The 19,401-nt window shown below is 43.0% G+C and overlaps 1 long non-coding RNA gene across 3 annotated transcripts in view; it reads right to left on the bottom strand.

The window, feature by feature from the left end:
- Positions 1-4,910: 4,910 nt before the first annotated feature.
- LOC110078401 (uncharacterized) overlaps positions 4,911-19,401 on the bottom strand; it is a 29,123-nt gene continuing 14,632 nt past the window's right edge. The window contains exons 2-7 of one of the 3 annotated variants that reach the window (XR_013538225.1): positions 16,830-16,909; positions 14,770-14,960; positions 12,245-12,499; positions 11,733-11,781; positions 6,699-6,928; positions 4,911-6,140 (exon numbers count right to left, since the gene is read on the bottom strand). This is a non-coding gene — a long non-coding RNA (uncharacterized LOC110078401). Of the gene's footprint in view, positions 6,141-6,698; positions 6,929-11,732; positions 11,782-11,861; positions 12,500-14,769; positions 14,961-16,829; positions 16,910-19,401 lie in introns of all 3 variants that reach the window. The other 2 variants (XR_013538222.1, XR_013538224.1) reach the window with 2 other exon arrangements.

The raw sequence follows: 19,401 nt of genomic DNA, 5'->3' as shown, positions 1-19,401 counted from the left end.
TCAACTGAGCACCCAAAGTTTTGTGCACATAGAAAAATCTGCAATTCTGCTTCTCCTCACATTCTCCCCCCATCCAAAAAAGCCTAGTTCTTTGTCCCAGAGAAAGACATTTGCAAAAGAGAATAAAATCTATCAGCATTATCACCAAAAAGCACCCAAACGAAGTTCCTTTCCCTCCTTCTTTGGCTCCAGGTGTGTTTTCCTTTGCTCCTCCTTGCCACCAAGGGGTGTGTGTGTCTCCCTTGGGAAGGCATTTTTAACAGATTCCTTTAAGCCCCCAAATTGAAGAACCCTCCTGTGACTGTGGACTGTAAAACTTTGAACGTATCAGAGAGACAAGCTTTTTCATCTTTGCGTGTGAATCAGCCTGTTGGTGTACACACGGAATGGAGAGTGGCATGCTAAATTTGACATGCTCCCAAGGATGGGTGAATGTGTCCCATCTTTTTCTACCCCATTATCAGGCATGTCTTTGCCCGGTCAGAATTAAGGTCTCCCCGATTGCCTTCTTGCCCCACTTTTGAGATAGGCCTCCAATCTCACACCACCTGTCCAGCAATCCAAAAAGCTGCAAGAGGTCCACTTGATTCATAGTAATAAACCACCTGCTTGGCACCAAAGCCAAGGGACAAATGGGGGGCCACATGCAAAGACCAACCGCCTGAAAACATGGCTACTAACCATCCAAGGGAACTGTGAAAGAATCAAGTGTGAGATCTATTGGGAAGCTGGACAGCCTAAAGAAAGGTCAATATATATGTATCTCCCTGCAATAATGCAGCTTCCATGCAACACAGAATTTGCTGGGTTTGGGTAGATGAAGCGTTTTGCAAGCAATCTCCGCATAAACCATACAGCAGAGCTATTTTGCAGGAGATGCTACCTATCTTGCAAATTTGATTCGGAGATTGCACGGGAGGGCCCCTTGAACAGAAACAATTGCAGCATTAGGAGTTACACGACCTTATCTTCCGTGTCTGTGCACAACAGACTCCAGAGAAATAGAAACCGACAAATACTGATTTTTTTCTCTCTCTCTGAGTTTTGCTAAAAATGCATCCTTTCTTTATACAGCCCAGACAAGTCTTCAGAGGATACTTATTTCAAGCAGTTAACACCTGACCCCAATTTCTGTGGGTAATTAGTGAACTAGATAACCACACAAAAGGGGGTAATTATTTAGTACCCAAGGGTGCCATCCGAATGGGTAGTGGCTGGCAATGTTAACAAAAACACATTCCGAATTATTAAATATTTGTGCTGGCCATTGTTACACACACAGTCCCTTTCCCCTAATGATGTGTGATAAATCAGCTCAATTGTCACTCCCCTGTCACACACATTGAAAGCAGGCAAGACGGGAAAAGAGAAGGGAAGACGCTTACCTTGTAGAGCCTCTTGGGTTCGGATGACGGCAACCGTACCAAAGCTATGAAAATGTTGGACATTCAAACGTTGTGCACAAGTTCCAGCAGAACACTGGAATGCACCACCAAGCGCCAGGATGCACCACCGAGCCCCACAGGTGGGCTTGCAAGTTCTGTGGCATGCGCACACATATAGGTACATAAATGCAACAGCCCGTGGGCTGCTCCTGAATCTGCCAGGACCATCAGCCTTTATGTCACAACCGAATCAGTCCTGCTTCAGTCCAACTGATATCAGTGGGACTTGATCTGTCTTCTTCTGAGTTATGTGCTGGTTATTTTAAGGATTTGGGAAAGCTGAAATTGCAGGGACTTCCTGAGAGCAAGGTAACTGAGACCAAGGAAGGAAGTGATGGCGATGGGGGGTGGCGGGGAGGGGAAGAGAGGTATTCCTTCTCTGTAGCACCTTTAAGACTTCTACTTTGGTGTGAGCGTTCATAGACTATAATCCACTCTTGTATCTGATGATGTGGATTGAGAGCCATAAAAACTCAGCCTGAAATAAAACTGTTAAGACTCAGACCGTGCTATAGTGCCTTGGTTTTTGTTGCTGTTCAAACAGATTAGCACAGATACCATTGTGGAGATTATTTCTCATCTATTGGAAATGGTTTGGCCACTTTTTATGGCAGCTGTGAAAGGCCAAGCTCTCAGGGTGAGTGCCTACACTGTTGAGTGCCAGATTCAATTACAGAAAATCAAGGTTCCATATTCCATATACACTACAACCCCAATTTGACAATCAGTAGCCAATATGAACTATATTGTGTAGGGCAGAGGGCAGAAAAGTTGCACCTTGCATGTCACTACATTGGTCTGGGGTGTACTACCTTTATGAGTCACATTGTTGTTGTTGTCTAGTCGTTAAGTCATGTCCGACTCTTCGTGACCTCATGGACCAGAGCACGCCAGGCCCTCCCATCTTCCACTGCCTCCTGGAGTTTGTTCAAATTCATGTTGGTAGCTTTGATGATACTGTCCAACCATCTCATCCTCTGTCGTCCCCTTCTCCTCCTTCCTTCACACTTTCCCAACATCAGGGTCTGTTCCAGGGAGTCTTCTCTTCTCATGAGATGGCCAAAGTATTGGAGCCTCAGCTTCAGGATCTGTCCTTCCAATGAGCACTCAGGGTTGATTTCCTTTAGAATAGATAGGTTTGTTCTCCTTGTAGTCCAGGGGACTCTCAAGAGCCTCCTCCAGCACCACAATTCAAAAGCATCAATTCTTCAGCGGTCAGCCTTCTTTGTGGTCCAGCTCTCACTTCCATACATCGCTACTGGAAAGATCATAACTTTGACTATGCGGACCTTTGTCGGCAAGGTGATGTCTCTGCTTTTTAAGATGCTGTCTAGGTTTGTCATCACTTTCCTCCCAATAAGCAGGCGTCTTTTAATTTCATGACTGATCTCACCATCTACAGTGATCATAGAGCCCAAGAAAGTAAAATCTGTCTCTGCTGCCATATCTTCCCCTACTGTTTGCCAGGAGGTAATGGGACCAGGGGCCATGATCTTAGTTTTTTTATGTTGAGCTTCAGACAGTTTTTTGCACTCTCCTCTTTCACCCTCATTACAAGGTTCCTTAATTCCTCCTCACTTTCTACCATCAGAGTGGTATCATCTGCATATCCGAGGCTGTTGATATTTCTTTCTGCAATCTTCATTCCGGCTTGGGATTCATCCAGTCCAGCCTTTTGCATGATGTATTCTGCATACAAGTTAAATAAGCAGGGGGACAATATACAGTCTTGTCGTACTCCTTTCCCAATTTTGAACCAAGCAGTTGTTCCATATCCAGTTCTAACTTTTGCTTCCTGTCCCACATATAGATTTCTCAGGAGACAGATAAGGTGGTCAGGCACTCCCATTTCTTTGAGGACTTACCATAGTTTGTTGTGGTTCACACAGTCAAAAGCTTTTGCATAGTCAATGAAGCAGAAGTAGATGTTTTTCTGGAACTCTCTGGCTTTCTCCATAATCCAGTGCATGTTAGCAATTTGGTCTCTAGTTCCTCTGCCCCCTCAAAATCTAACTTGTATTTCTGGGAGTTGTTGATCCACATACTGTTGAAACTTGCCTTGTAGGATTTTGAGCATAACCTTGCCTAGCATGTGAAATGAGTGAGTGAATGAGTCACATAAGGTTCCCCTTGACATTTAGTCCAGTCGTGTCTGACTCTAGGGTGCAGTGCTCATCCCCGTTTCCAAGCTGTAGAGCCAGCATTTGTCTGAAGAGTTTCCATGGTCATACGGCCAGCACAACTAGACACGGAACACCGTTACCTTCCCACCGAGGTGGTACCTATTTATCTACTCACATTTTTACATGCTTTGGAACTGCTAGGTTGGCAGGAAGTGACTCGCATACCGAAGCATAATTTCTATCCCATTCTGGAGTAGAGGCTGAAAATAACTCTTTGGCACACATTTAAAAAGCAGAAAGTGAGATGATGGACCTTCCAAATGTTCTCTGTTGAACCCAAGCAGGATAACATGTTCATTGGGAGGAAATGCCACACTTTCATTAGTAAACTGAGGAAAATGAAGACAAGGGTTGTGATAAAAAAGTGACTCATACTTAAGACATCTCTTTTTGTCATGGCACAGTGAGGATGATCAGACCCTTTTTTTGGCAGTCTGAGAAAATCAACCTGAACTCAAATGAATTCCCTTTCTCCTAAAAAATCTTGCTGGGAAAGTGCAATTTAAGAGCTAAATCCAACTTTGTTTTGTTTTCTTTTGCTTTTGGTCCCAGTTTAGTTAGACTCACTGGCCAACATCCTGTTGTGTAGTTATGCCTGCAGCTGTGAATTTCATGCCAAAGTGGAAGTCATATCCAGTAAGCTGTTGCACAGGAGCAGTTGTGCAACTGGCTGCACAATCCATGGTGCGATCAACCGCACAAACACACAGTGGGGAGTGACTCCCTGTGACCATCCATAGGCATGCCTTTTTCTTATGCCAGGTGCAATAAGATTTCAGCCAAAGTCTGAAAACAGCACACTAAGTTAACACCTACGTAAGTCTCATTGACAAACCTCCACTTTGATATCCCCAGATCCATCTTCTATAAATATATGGAAACTGACAAAAAATATGGATAAATAAGAGTTAGATTTAGCCCAGAAAGGCAAACCCGTTGCTTCAGACTACAACACCCATATTCCCTGGCCTTTGTTTCTGTTGGCTGGGATTTATGGAAGCCATCTAAAACATTTGGTGAATGCCACTGCCAATTTGCCTTTACCTGAATTAGAACATGTCCGTCCCGAACTTCTGGTGAACTTCTTGAACTCACTTTGCCACTGAGGTTCTGTTCGGGGACACCGGGACTACATCAAAGCACAAGGAGGGTGCGTTTTTAGCTATCCATGATATGAAGGAAGAAACACGTGTCGATAGCATGATGTTAATAATCCTAGGTGGGCATCGTGTTGTTGACTTCATTCTGGTTGAGGAGGCTGCAGTGTCAGTGTGATAATTCAGGGGCATGGTAAGTTAGCCTCTTGCCTTCCAGATGCAGGCCTTCCAACTGAATATCCATTTAAGGGGTAATGGCTTCTAAAAAATACCTCCTTGCTCTAGATTGGTGGTTATTTCTTAGTCTTGCTTAACAAGGTCTCGTTTGGATCTAGGAAGTGATTCATAGGGCATGAAATGTAATATTTATTTATTCTAGAATTTCTACCCTGCCTCGCAGCTTGTGAAAGAACTCTTGTAGCAGTTAGCAAACTACGCAGACGAAAAATGGAAGAGGCAGTAAAATACATATCGAGAAGATTATTTTAAAAAAACCTCTGAACCACAAGAGACAACAACTCAGTGACGGCAGCAACAACAATACAGCATCACCAACATAATTATCGTAATGTTGTATTGGGGTTACAACGTTGGTTTAGGACTCCGGAGGTGAAGAGTCAAATTCCCATTCAGCTGTGCAATGCACTGGCTGACCCTGACCCAGGCAGCCCGGCCTACCCAACAGGGGTGTTCTGAAGATCAAGTGGGAAGGAGGAAAGCCACGTACGCCACCAAAGGAAAGAAAGATGCCAATGGAAATAGAAGGATGTAGAAGAGGAGGAGGAGGTTGCTTATTAAATCCCTGGGAAAAAATTCCCAAAGTTTCCTGAGACTTGTCAGCAAGGCCCACTCAGAATGTCAGTGTGGTTGGTGAAGTGCTTTCTGGTGTCTCCCATCATTCATGATCCACCTCAGGTCAGCATTTCCCCCCCAGGCCAGAGTTTCACCTGCAGGTTTCCCAGCTGCTGAGTCTGGGAAGCTGTCTTGCCATTTTAACGGAAAACAGCAAACAGATCCCTATAAGGTTGCCAAAGTGGCTAGCGAAATGGGGGCGGGGAGGCTCAAAGGAAGGGGGTTCCTTGCCTACAAAGTGCTGTCTTTGGATGGCAAATCAAGAGGCTCGTCCAATGGTCTCTTTTAAATAAGGAGTGCCAGATCTTGGGAAAAGGGATTAAAGAAAAAAAAAAACCCAACAAATCCAGTTCTCAGAATACCACCCTTCAATTCTGACACAGTCCAAACTGGTAACCTTTCAAAGCAATGAGAATTCTATAATTCCAATACGCTCCAAACCTTCTAATTTCATTTGCCTAAATTTAACTGGGGTAGATAGCTCAGTGAAGTAGGTCTCTGGATGTGGAGCCAGAAGTTGGGAGTTCAATTCCCCTGCTGTGCCTCCTATCGTGGAGGCAGGCCTGCATCAAAACAAAGGTTATTCAAATTATCAGTCTTTTCTACAGGGATATGTACAGTCTATCTACCATCTCTCCCTGCCCGCTCCCTAAAGCATTACCACCAGGATTTTAAGAAGCGTCATCTAGATAGTTCTCATTGTGCCACCCTTCCTATTGGTTTCCAAAGTTTGTTTGAGGTGCGGTACAGAACGGGCTTCCCTTTGTGTTTTTCCAAAGTCTGAGGTACGGTGTTTCTTTTCATACAGCTCGGAATAGTGATGGTGTTCCTGTTTTCCTTGTATTGGCAGAAAGGCCAGGATGGATGGATGGATGGATGGATGGATGGATGGATGGATGGATGGATGGATGGATGGATGGATGGATGGATGGATGGATGGATGGATGGATGGATGGATGGATGGATGGATGGATGGATGGATGGATGGATGGATGGATGGATGGATAGATAGATAGATAGATAGATAGATAGATAGATAGATAGATAGATAGATAGATAGATAGATAGATAGATAGATAGATAGATAGATAGATAGATAGATAGATAATTAAGACACTCACCTGGTCTCATCATAGTTCTCTTTCAGACATCATGTCAAGGAGCTTCTCTTCTCTTCTCCTCTCCTCTCCTCAAAATGCCCAGGTTCTTTTATTTCTCTAGCAGGTCCTGACAGGTTTATCTTGCTTTTAGGAAGACTTGCCTGCTGTGGATCTCCTTTCTTGTTTCCTCTGGATCTTTCCAGGGGCTGCACTGCTTCAAAGGTTGTAAAGCCCTTGGAAAAGTCTCCGTGCTTGAAACAAAGTACATACAAGCTTACATTTAACAAACAAACAAATAAACACCCAGTGGCTGCCTGGATTGACCACCACCCCCCGGCTCTGTCTCCCATGGCCACTCAGCTGGGTCGTCCCCAGAACGAGTCCCACCTGCTTCTATCCCATGTGGCTGGATCAGAGGGGCAGGCGAGACAGCCGAGGCCAATTAATTCCAACTGCTTCTGTAGGCAGCCATTCCGGTTGGTCATCATCTGATTTCAGCACATATGAAACTCTTGTTACCTAGATTTCCTTACTTTCACTTTCCTCCTTCCCCTCTTTTCCCCTTTCAAGGTAAATAAATATACATGTCCTGTGACGTGTCCTCATTAACATGTAGCTGACAGAAGTGCCTCTTTCTATCCAGAAGGGGTGTATGTGTCCACGTGTGTGTGTGTGTGTGTGTGTGTGTGTGTGTATGTGTGTGTGTGTATGGATGTGTGGATGGATAGATGTGTGGGTGGACAGACCCACCCACCCAGCCATCCATCCATCCATCCATCCATCCATCCATCCATCCATCCATCCATCCATCCATCCATCCATCCATCCATCCATCCATCCATCCATCCATCCATCCTCCCTCCCGTCCGTCCGTCCGTCCGTCCTCCCATCCGTCCGTCCGTCCGTCCGTCCGTCCACCCTCCCATCCATCCATCCATCCATCCATCCATCCATCCATCCATCCATCCATCCATCCATCCATCCATCCATCCATCCATCCATCCATCCATCCATCCATCTTAGAATGGCAGAGCTGGAAGGGACTCTATGGATCATTGAGTCTAGCCCCTGTCAAGTGAGGAACTGAACCCCCAACTTCTGGGTCTGCAATCAGATGCCTAAACCACTGAACCATCCAGCAGTTCATTATTTATATCTGTTTGTGCTGGCTGGGATATTCTGGGAGTTGGGCCTAGCAAAACAATTTCTTCACCTCTGATTCTGTCACACCGAGGTACAAATTAAGATCAAGGGGGCAAGATAAAATGAGCAAGGCTGAAAGCAGCCAGAGTATGCCTTTGGCCCCATTACATACTTCCCTAGATGTAGTCTGCTTTCGCTCCATGTAAAGCTGCAAATAGCAACAGGACAGGGCGCAGTGCTTCAGCCAGTTTGCCTAGAGCCTGTCTAGATTTCTGAATCATGATGGTAATATAGCCCAGAACAGGTTACACCCAGTGATGGAAGGGAACCCATTTCAAACAGAACTTTCTTCTAAATTATAATGGAGAATTAACCTTCTTTCTTTCTCTCTCTCTCTCTCTCTCTCTCTCTCTCTCTCTCTCTCTCTCACACACACACACACACACACACACACACACACACACACACACACACACACACAGATCAGTAAGAGATTTCATTCCTGATAGCAGAGAGCCCTCTTGATCTCACCGCTTTCATACTTTCCACCTGCTTTATAGGCTCCACATTAACGAAACACCAACCAGGGCTCATCAGTGGATGTTGAACTAGAATCTCTAAAACATCCATTAAAAATCTTCCAACATCTTCCAAAAGGAGATTTATATTCCCAGCTCAGTCACAACACTAGTGACTGTCAGGAAAGGGGTCGTGGTCCAGCCTAGTTCCCAGCATCCGTGGGCTCTCCTCAAGGGATCACAGGTGCCTCTTCCAAGCCCAAACACAACTTTCTAGATGCCTTTGGCTAACCATTTCTTAGCCTCCTGGTGCCTTGGCTAGCTTAGCAGCATATAAACGGAGAACCTTTTTTTCTGAGTATTTTGAACCCCAATTAAACTTGAAAAGCCATTCTTTCTCCCACTGCACTGGGAAGGTCTCTACAATCCTCTTTCCAGGCCGTTAAAGCACTCTTGAGTTCAATGGGTCATCCTTCTCTGAAGGCCAAAATGGACACATTACACGTAAGTCGTCATGAGAGCCGACATCATGCCTGTTTCTGAGATTCATGATTTCGGCAGTGGTTCTAAGACATTTTCTGAGAAATCAGATTTGACAACAAAACAACGTTCTTCATTCCTGGAGACCAACTGCTAAACATGCAAGCTAATTTGTAAACTCTGTAGGGCAGGTAAACTTCTTAGGGTGACCACCACACTTTCAATACATACGGCTTTTCCTCTTTTAATGACAAATTATTTCTAACATACTCTTTCCCTCTGAGTAAAAAGGACAGAATTCCATGAAACTAAAGCTAAGCCTTTGTGAAAATTTCATGTTGCGTAGAGCACAGAGAATGAAACGAAGCACGATCTTCTACTCCTCCATGTGGCAAGATTACTTAAGCAAGTGTATATGCTTTCTATGTAAGCATGAGATTGGAAAGAGAGGTTACATAAGCCGGCGGGGTCTTTAAAGTTGCCTCAAAGTTGGCCGGGCATGTAGGAATCTTGCCAAAACTGTTTGGCAGACGGAGCCTGACAGTTCCAGGAAAATATGGAATATTCAGAGAATATTCAGGGGGAGGCTTCGCCTGTCACAACAACTGGGCCATGTCTACTTATATCTGAGCTGTTGGAGAGTATATTTAAACATGCATTATCATTATAAAGGACTTGTCAGCTTTTGCTCTTGTCAAATGGGGAAAGGGAGACTCTTTAGGCCAAATCTGGTTTAAGGCCCAAATGAAAAGATCTTGGGAAGGATGAAAAGTTACTTTGTTGGACTGCAGTTCTCATCAGAATTCAGCCAGCACAGGCAACGAGTTGTATTGGCTGGAGTATTCTCAGAGTGTTCATCCAAAACACAAAAAATTCCCTAGTTCTTCTGCCTATGCCACACTTCTTTGCATCAGATTTGCTCTGAAGAATCACGGACTAGTCCAGCACGCCGAGCATGGCTTTAATTTCAAAGTGTATCACTTGAACACTGGGTAATAAAATATTTTTTTTTTATTTCAACCCAAGAAGATAAGGGTAGGGTCAAAAGGTAATGCTGACCTAACTAGTTGCCCTAGGTTTGCTGCCAACATATCCTTTTAAATGTGTTTTTAAATGCTTTTGTAGCTCGTAATTGATGATTTTAATATTACTTTGTTTAATCATTTTAATTGCTTTCTCTGTGTGTTGTTTTAAATTCTTGTTTGTTTGCTTTTCCTGGTTTGTGAGCTGCCTGAGAAAAGATGGCATAAAAGTATAAGCAATAAACAAACAAACAAACAAACAAACAAACAAACAAACAAAGACAGTCTGTGATGTATTCTCCCTTTGTATGGGCATATATTTAGTCTTCCTGACAATGGAGCCAGAGGTCACTGGGACAAAATCCTGTGACTCCAAGTAGAAGGGAATATGAGACCATCCACCATCATCCTATCCTCAAGCTTTCCTATTCCCTCGGATTCTAGCTGCAGTCCTCACACTAGATAAGGGAGAAATGAATTTTCCCAGGAAAACAAAGCCATTGCAAGCTATCCTGGTTGCAATGCAACATCTTTTGTGTTTGATCTAGAGTGGGCAATCAAGAGACATTGGCTTTACAAAACAGCTGCTCCTCATTTTATTAAATGGAATGCTCCTGCTGCCTGCAGTTTTGGATTCTCCTTAAGAGGTGGGCTGATTATGAGGACTGTCATGAGAATGTCCACGTTTTGCCCCCACGCCACTGTCTCTTAAGTGCCATTGCACACTAAAATCCATCAGTACTAATCATCTGATTCTCCAGAATGTGGACAACTGGAGAAATCCCACGATTTTCCCCACCTTTGGTCTAATTCAAAGGATAGGCTACTACTGTCATCCTGTTCACTCAGAGAGAAAAAAACATACTGAGGTTTGTCAAAGTCTAGCCAAGAGATTAATGGCAAAATTTGGTTTTTTTGACCAAAGACCTTCCAGTTGAGACTTCCTCTTTAGACTATGATATCCGCTAACAGGGAGGATTGCCAGGCTACCCATGGTTGTTTCTGACACGTCTTTTCCACACTGAAGACATATCCTTAAGAAATGGGGAAGAAAGAAAAATGAGACTTCAAGTGTTTCAGAAAGTCATTGCCAACTTCTAGATGTGTGTGTTTTGCAAATAAAAATAATTAAAAAAAATATCTCGGCAGGACTAGAAGTATCCTCTTTTCCCCTTGGAATGAATGAAGAAGCCAGCCTAAAATGGCAGACTTCCTATTAATAAGACGACTTTAAAACATAAATGATTAGGGATGTTTAAAAGAGATCGCAAGGTGTAGCACTTGAGGGTATGGTTGCAATATGAGTTGCAAAACATTCTACATGATGAGGCAAGTGCCAGAGGTTGTACCCTGAAATATTTGCCTTTTAAAAAACTGTGCACCTTATCAGCACTTTCTCAAATTGTCAGCAAACATCTGGTTTTGTGTGTGCGTCAGGACTCTGAAATGCACCGAAACCCACACTAACGGGCAAATTTTCAAGCTGAGGTCCCAGGAGGTACAAAATGGGAAATTAGGGCAAGAATCTTAGCACCAGTGACATTGGTGGCTGTCTCTTAGAGAAAACCTAGTGGTTAGGGATTCTGGCAGTTTTATTCCACAACTTTCCCAAGTTCTGACTTCTGCTTGTCCCAGCGTGCAATTTTTGATTAGTTGTTGCAGGAAAATTCTGGACTCCATCAGAGCAAAGTCCCAACATTTACCCAGCGTGATTTCATGGCATAGGCATGGGGTAGGAGGCCAAGAAATTGGATGAGCATTTGGGTTAGGGGGCATTCATAGATTAATTTACAAACACCAAAGGGCAAAATTAGTTAATGAAGTGAGCTAATCGGTAAAGCACATCTCCCTTAACAAACAAAATATGTCTACTTATCCCAACATAAGCTTACCTCAATTTGCATTTTGTGAATTAGCTTCCTCTTCTTTTCAGATTGGTCACTGGGAAAGAAAAACAGAATAGATTTGTATGTAGTTTCCAAGAGATGTCGTACAGCTGGATGTACTATGGACTTGCGTACCTCGAGGGAAGGTGTGATAAAGAAGGAAATAGGCAATCCCTTTAAGGCAAAATAGGGACATGGTGGTGCTATGGGTTAAACCGCAGAAGCCTCTGTGCTGTAAGGTTGGAGGACCTGCCGTCGTAAGATCGAATCCACACAACGGAGTGAGCTCCCATCACTTGTCCTTGCTCCTGCCAACCTAGTCGTTCAAAAGCATATAAAAATGTGAGTAGATAAATAGGTACCACCTCGGTGGGAAGGTCACGGCATTCCGTGTCTAGTTGCGCTGGCCACGTGACCACAGAAATTGTCTTTGGACAAACGCTGGCTCTATGGCTTGGAGACGGACCCTAGAGTCGGACACGACTGGACTAAATGTCAAGGTGAACCTTTACCGTTACCTTAAGGCAAGATTCGACTCTCAAATCCATTGTACATTCAGGTTTAGCAATGACATGTTTGATTCTTGTCACTGCTCCTTCTGTCTCCCTCTGTTCTTCAGAAAATGTTCTTCAACAGGTAAGGGACCATGTCTTGCTTCCATGCAAGGCATGAAGATAGCCCATATCCTGAGTGCCAGAGGTGAAGACAACATCCCTGGCCATTCCTCTCCAGGATCACCAATGGACTTCGTTTGCATTCATGAGAACCTCCATCTGCAAAACAGTTTATGCAACAGGTGCTCATGTCTCTTACACAACACTGGCTCTCTGAGGAACATTCTACCATGCAACCCTCACCAATGTTTCTTCCTCAAACAAGGCAATAGCTATGGACCTTTTTGTGTAAGTTGCTCGATTTGCATTAAATTGTTATTTTTGTATAGTTTCACCGAATTCAAGCTAGAAAGCCTTCCTGCTCCCATCTTTCTCTCTCATGCCAAGTGCGGCAAAAGACTTCACCCTCTCAATCTCTCAGGGGTCAGAATAATAATTGGTCGTCGTCATCATCATCATCATCATCATCATCATCATCATCATCATCATCATCATCATCATCATCTTATTTTGCTTTGCTTTTTTGCAGGAGCAAAAAGTCTTGACAGGTTTTTTTTTTCTCCAATGGGATCTCTCAATGTCCTCAGATCTCCTCTTTCATGGAGGGCAAGAAAATATGTGAATGTTCATTACATCCCTGGCACAGAGGAAAACCTTCAGACGATAAGGCCTGAGATGTTAAAGTGGGAAAATCCAAACTTTGCGGAAGAAGCAGGCTTCAAATTTTGCAGATGGGGAAGAGCTAGATCGAGCGACCCGAAATATCCAGGAAGTGTTTGAAGGGTCACTTAGAAAGTAAGAGACGGGATGGACAATTGAGTTGGTAAGGTAGTGGGATAGAGACAAATGGGGTCAAGAAGGTAGATGCTCTGGTCTTTAGAGGAAATTTGTCTGCCAAGGCTGATCTCATTGTTAGGACCTCTTGTGCTGTTCCCTTTGAAAATTCTTCTTACTGGCTTACGATGAAAACATGTTGTTTCCAGTCATCTAATAGTCTTAGAACTGCAAAGCTGGAAGGGACCCAACAGTTCATCAAGACCAATCCTTGTCAAGGAGGCACAGTGGAGAATCAAACTCCCGACTAGATGCCTAAACCTCTAAGCTACCCAATATTTAGAAACCTGCTACATCAGATATAGAACATCTGAGGCTCAAATACTGGACATCATTCCTGTCACTCTATTTGCAGTAATATGGACTTAGGCTATCAACTCACCCCATCAGGATGAAAATCTAGCAAATGTTGGCTTTGGTGACCTCAACCATTCTCCCTTACTTTCTTTAATAAAATGAAAGTGAAATATCGAAAGGGAAGCTTGGGTGTCTAACAGACCACATAAACCATTTATAGGAAAAAATGTATGTGTGCTTCCCGATACTACAGATGTTATTCCTGTCAGAACAATGAAAGAGACACTAAAATCTAATCCAGCCAAATGTGTCTTAACTAAATTCTTAAAACATTTGTGTGAGTGTGTATGTGCGGGCATACACACTTTATAAATAAGCCTTGGGGCAATTCCACAGAAGTCAATGAAATTATACAAAAGATTTTAATCCCAAGTCTATGGGGCGGAAATCTTTAGAGATGAAAAGGTTTGAATTAAGGCCATTTTTAAAAAACAAAACGGCATGGTTGTGGAAATTACAGCCTCAAATATTTGCTAACATTCATCTGTGTTTTATCATTTCTGAAATGACCGTAGTCTCTTGAACTATATTCAGGAGTCTCAACAAGCCTCTTGAAATCTATAAAGGAACTCAACTACCCAGAGTGGAGTTTATGCTTGTCCATTTAATGGATGGCAGCTATGCAGAGATCTTAGTTTTGGGCAGAAACCCAGGAAAAAGGTGGACATTCCCCAAATCAAGGCACGAATATAAAATGAAATAAAACCCTTCCTTGCCCCCCACCCCAACTGCACTCAATACATTAACTAAATGTAGGCTAAAGTGACAGCTAATTGGGAGGAACAAGCTACTCTGCAAACCCAGAAATGTTTCTTTATGGCATAGCAAAAGGAGGCAAATATCTTGCTGGAAAAGAGATTTTTTTTAAAAAGGCACAGATTTGCATGAAAGTTGCACTTGATTACTTCTATGTACAGGCGTAACTTTACTAAATAGTAGATTTTAATACTAGATTCTCATGAGAAGAGAAGACTCCCTGGAAAAGACCCTGATGTTGGGAAAGTGTGAAGGCAAGAGGAGAAGGGGACGACAGAGGACGAGATGGTTGGACAGTGTCATCGAAGCGACCAACATGAATTTGACCCAACTCCGGGAGGCAGTGGAGGACAGGAGGGGCTGGCGTGCTCTGATCCATGGGGTCACAAAGAATCTGACATGACTAAACGACTAAACAACAACAGATTTTAATAGAAATACAATACAGTTTGGCGTAAGGGGAAAGACTGGGATGAGGTTACCTGATTGCCTACTTGTTGCACAGATGTTAACTGGCAGGTTGCAAATTCCAAGCCCTTCTTTGTTCTTGTTTGCTTTCTGAGCTCTAAGCTGCATTTGGAGCAGATTGTCCTTCCAACAAAGCGTGCTTTTAATATTAGCTTGCCTTCCAACCATCTTCAACCAGAGGGTTGTCCCGAGACACACGGCCACACTAGAAAGAAGAGGAAAGCGGAGGAAAAAGAGGATTGATTCCGTATTCTGAGAATCTGGGAGAAAATGCATTTCTAAGACAAAATAAGTGAACTTTCTTAATTTGTTCCTTGATGTGTTCATCAATGATCGCCCTTCCCCACTCCTCCTGATGTTTGGGTGAAGGAGAATAAATCTGAAGATGGACTGAAGGAGTGGCACATTTACAGGTTGTGTGGTGCCTTCCATTCCTGTGCATGGAAAAGCCAGGGGAAAAGGCAGGGGAAAAGGGACTGAATGTATGGGATCGAAGTTTGCCTTCTCTGCCTGGTGTGAAAAATTCCAAAATGCCCACTGCAGAAACAGGTACTTTTACAAGATCAACGGGAGACTGCGACAACTCTGAAGGGAGGCGTGAATGGCTCAGATTTGAGGCAAATCACACCTGGATGGTTGCTCCTGTAAACTGGGGTCATACCTGGCCTGAATTTGAAGATGTTGCTGTTACTGTTATTGCACCGCAGCTCCTCTGCCAGCAGGTGACGGCCATGTTATCTGGAGAATTAGGAGTGCTACCAGACTAACTCTTCCATACTCAAAGTAAGATCATCCTCCAGATCTTGATTCTGTTAAAAGAAGCTCTTGCAGAGGAGGTGTGTGTGTGTGTGTGTGTGTGTGTGTGAGAGAGAGAGAGAACAATATACCAGACCTGAATGAACTTCTATTTCAATATTTCCTTTGCTACGTTTAAATAAAAGAATGCAAGTTCTCTAAGTGAATGCAGAGAATCCCAAAATATGAACATTTGACCCTTTAAAACAGGGAAGCAGGAGTGAGATTAGCTTTCATTCTCCATCATCCTGACACTGACAACCCTCATCACGTCCTGAGTAATTTTTAGCAGCCTTTATTCTGTCAGTTGTTGGTGGGACCCAAAAAACAGCAGTCAAGAATCTCATTCGCCAGACAGAAACCTGGTTCAGTTCCATGCCATTTATCCCCTTTTGTCCACAGTCCATTATATTTATTGTTAGATCTGACACCTAGGATGAGGAGCTACTGTTAATTAGAAATGGTTCCATTGTGACTTGGAGCTAAGATGTGACAGAGGCCATTGTGAAACCCTGGAAGCTGTAGGTATTCTTGGAAGAATTTTTCCGGTCTTCAGTAAGACCGAAAGGGGCAAGGATCACAACAGCATCCCTAACTCCTCTTTAGACTAGAGAAGTACGTCAGAAATGAGCCAACGGCAGTGCTCCAGATGTTGCTGGAACTCTCATTGACCTTCATGGCCTGAGCTGGCTAGGGCTAATGAGAGTTGCACTTGAGCAACATCTGGAAGATCACAAGTTGTCCGCTCCTGGAAAACCTGCAGACATTTAATTTTCTGGGATATCTCTTCATTGGATTATTGAGTGTCACATGACTTTCTCATCCTTGATTTGGGGGGGGGGCTGTTATGATGAAAAAGACAAGAGAAGGAAGGAGAAGGAGATGAAGAATTCAAAAAGCTCTACACACACCGTAGTCTGATTCAGATAGAATTATTTTAGACCAAAACCTATATTTTATCAGAATGTTTTTAGTCTAAAATCATTCTATCTGAGTCAGAGGAAGGATGAGGATTCTACTGGCCGTTTTCCTCAGCATACCCAGGTTTTGCCAATGATCCTGGTCTGTTAAACCACAGTTTCCTGTGACATCCAAATTTGGAAACACTGCTCACAAACAGCCAGCCTTCACTGACACCCTTTGACCATCACAACAAATTTGCAAATTAGTAAGATTTGGACGAGAGGTGGCCAAAGCTAACCTGATGACCTAGTGGCCAAGTTGAGGTTTGAGGCAGAGTCTACACTGATTTAATATGACATTTTAGCCACTGAGTTACCTTCAGATTTCCTTTCCCACTATCCCCAGCTTTTGTTGCCTAAGATGATGGTCTCATGCAATGTAATAGCAGGGCTGGCTCTGAAAGTACAAGAACATGATATAATAATAACCATGCATTAACCCACTAGAAGGAAGTTTAAGTGGCAGGCTTTGTTTTCTCAAGTGCATGGCAGGTGTGTGTTTTATGAGAAACCTGTCAATAACTTTGATGGAAATGCTTTGTATACTGTATATATACAGTATATAGTTTTATATATAGATATAGTTTTGTTTGTGTTTGTTTGTTTTTGTTTTTTAATTAAATCCATTCCAGAAGTTTGAGACCTTGACATCCAAGGAAGGAAACAAAAGCACAAATCAATAGGGAGAAAGCCAACGACTGCTTTTGCTTTGAATTATCTGCCTGGGGAAAAAAAAGTAATATGAAATTTGCAATGGACATTGAAGCACATGTCTATGTCATTTGTAGAGCTGCAAATTTTAATGGGTTTAATTGGTGGGAGAATAAGAAGATTTAGGTTGTAATGCTCAGTGACTGCACCCAAAGATATATTGGGGCAGGGGGGCAGAGAAAGGGGTGAGGGAGAAAGATAGATTTTTTTCCCTGTGCATTCGCTTTCTCAAGAGAGAGAAACAGAAGGCGGAGAACTATGTATTTCACAGTTATTCTGCCATACTAAACATTTCTTTGAGTTAAGTCCTATTGATTTTGGTCGAGTTCACATTCCAGCGAGCATACTTCGGACAGCAGCTTCATCTTGGTTTGAAAGGGTTTGGGCTCCCTCTTTCACAGGGTAAAAAAAATAATAATAAGGTAGCACTAACAGAATTTCCCCTCCCTTTTTTAAATAAAAAATAATATTTTATATATATGGTTTTCGAACAAGGCATTAACATTTGATTTCCTTAATTATTTATGACATTCGTAGCTCACCTCTCCGCTCAAGGCAGCCAAGAGTGCTGCGGAAAACAAATTAGGAAATTAAAGAACACAAAGGAAGAGTCGCCGTTTCCCAGTGAGGAACAAAGAGCACAAAGAGAGAAAGAACTCCCATTTTGTGGCAGGAAACCTGGAAAAATGTTCACCCACCGAAGAAGGAGAAAGAGTCAAAAGACTGCCCCTGCAGTTCTGGAAAGGCAAATGAACCGGCAGAAAATTTCAACTCCAATGTTAAACATCTCAAGCCCAGCATTTATCTAAGGTATAAGAAAGACTGGGAGACGTACACAGATGGCTGGACATTACTACCTTCCTGCCACTCTTTTTTTCTTCCTGTGCTTGAAGGATGAAAAGTACAGAATTGATCCGGTTTCTGTGCCCGCTGTAAAAGGTCCATGCTTGTAGCTCTGCCACATTCTTCAGGAAGTCTAATTAATGGTGATAGGAGCCATATGATGGAAGCCTAATTACCAATGAGACATATGGAGAACATACGACAGAAGGACATGTGGAAGACATAGGATACAAGGGCACATGAGGACATATTAGGAACGCCTTAATTAATCAACAGTCTAATATTCTTATCAGGAATGCTCTTTTCCGGAATCGCCAAATGCCCACCTTGAATTACGAATGGCAGCTTAACTCTTGAAATGCCCACAAACACCATTTTGCAATAACGAAGCCATCTTTAAAAGAAGAAGTATTTTGTGTCTTTCATTACCTGCTCAGGTATGTAAATGAAGGAATTGCTCACCATTCACAAGAGGAAAACAAGCAAGAGGTTCAATTGGCTTTCAACTAACCTGCATGTAGGAAAATGTATCAAGATACCTGGGGGGAAAAAGGGGGGGGGAAGTATATCTTTCATTCCGGTAACTGGCGCAGACAGAGAAGGCTCTCCCAACGTAACTATCTGAAAAAAAAAAGCTTCTTAATTTTCAGTAAATATCTTAAGGCTGGCCTGGAGAAAGCCTATTTGCATGTTTTTAAGTCCAGTTCCTTTAAACGTCCATCAGCCACACAAATGTGAATAAAATATATGTCCGACTCCCAGCTCTGATAAAAAGCAAATTTTCGACAAGTGATGTTGCAGTTCTTATAATATCTATATTCCATCACAAGATGTAAATGATTCAAAGCTCACCCCATACACTTTGGGGTTTCCAGCTACTGATGCCACTGAAAAGACACTTGCAGTGTCACAGTGTTCTTCAAATAAAATTTAAACATCTGAAACAAATATGAGGTATATGCTTCTGGAATGCAGATGGCCTAAGAGGTTGATTAAACCAGTTTTGGAAGACACGGCTCTCAGTATCTCCAAGTGATGACGGCAATGTACAGTCTAGACGATCAGAGACGCCATGCTTCTGAATGCCAGTTTCAAGCCGATGAGAGAGTCAGAAACAACTGTTCTCTTTCTCTTGGGCTTTCCAGAGGCATCCAGTCGACTTATTCTGTTCTGTCCAACACATGAGCAAGGTGTTGCTTTCTTCACATGGAGTACAATGTGGGGAGACATTCCTGCTCACGTGAAACTCTTCCGCCTGAGCAAGAACCTGTTCGTCAGGCGGAGAGCCTAAACACAAGCAAGAACTGCAACTCTGCACACGAAGTGCTCTTCATA

This window comes from Pogona vitticeps, chromosome 8 (genome assembly GCF_051106095.1).
Source record: "Pogona vitticeps strain Pit_001003342236 chromosome 8, PviZW2.1, whole genome shotgun sequence".
In the NCBI taxonomy this organism is placed as follows: Eukaryota; Metazoa; Chordata; class Lepidosauria; order Squamata; family Agamidae; genus Pogona; species Pogona vitticeps.
Note: the sequence above shows the minus strand (reverse complement) of the source record. Positions and strands in the feature narration are given on the sequence as shown.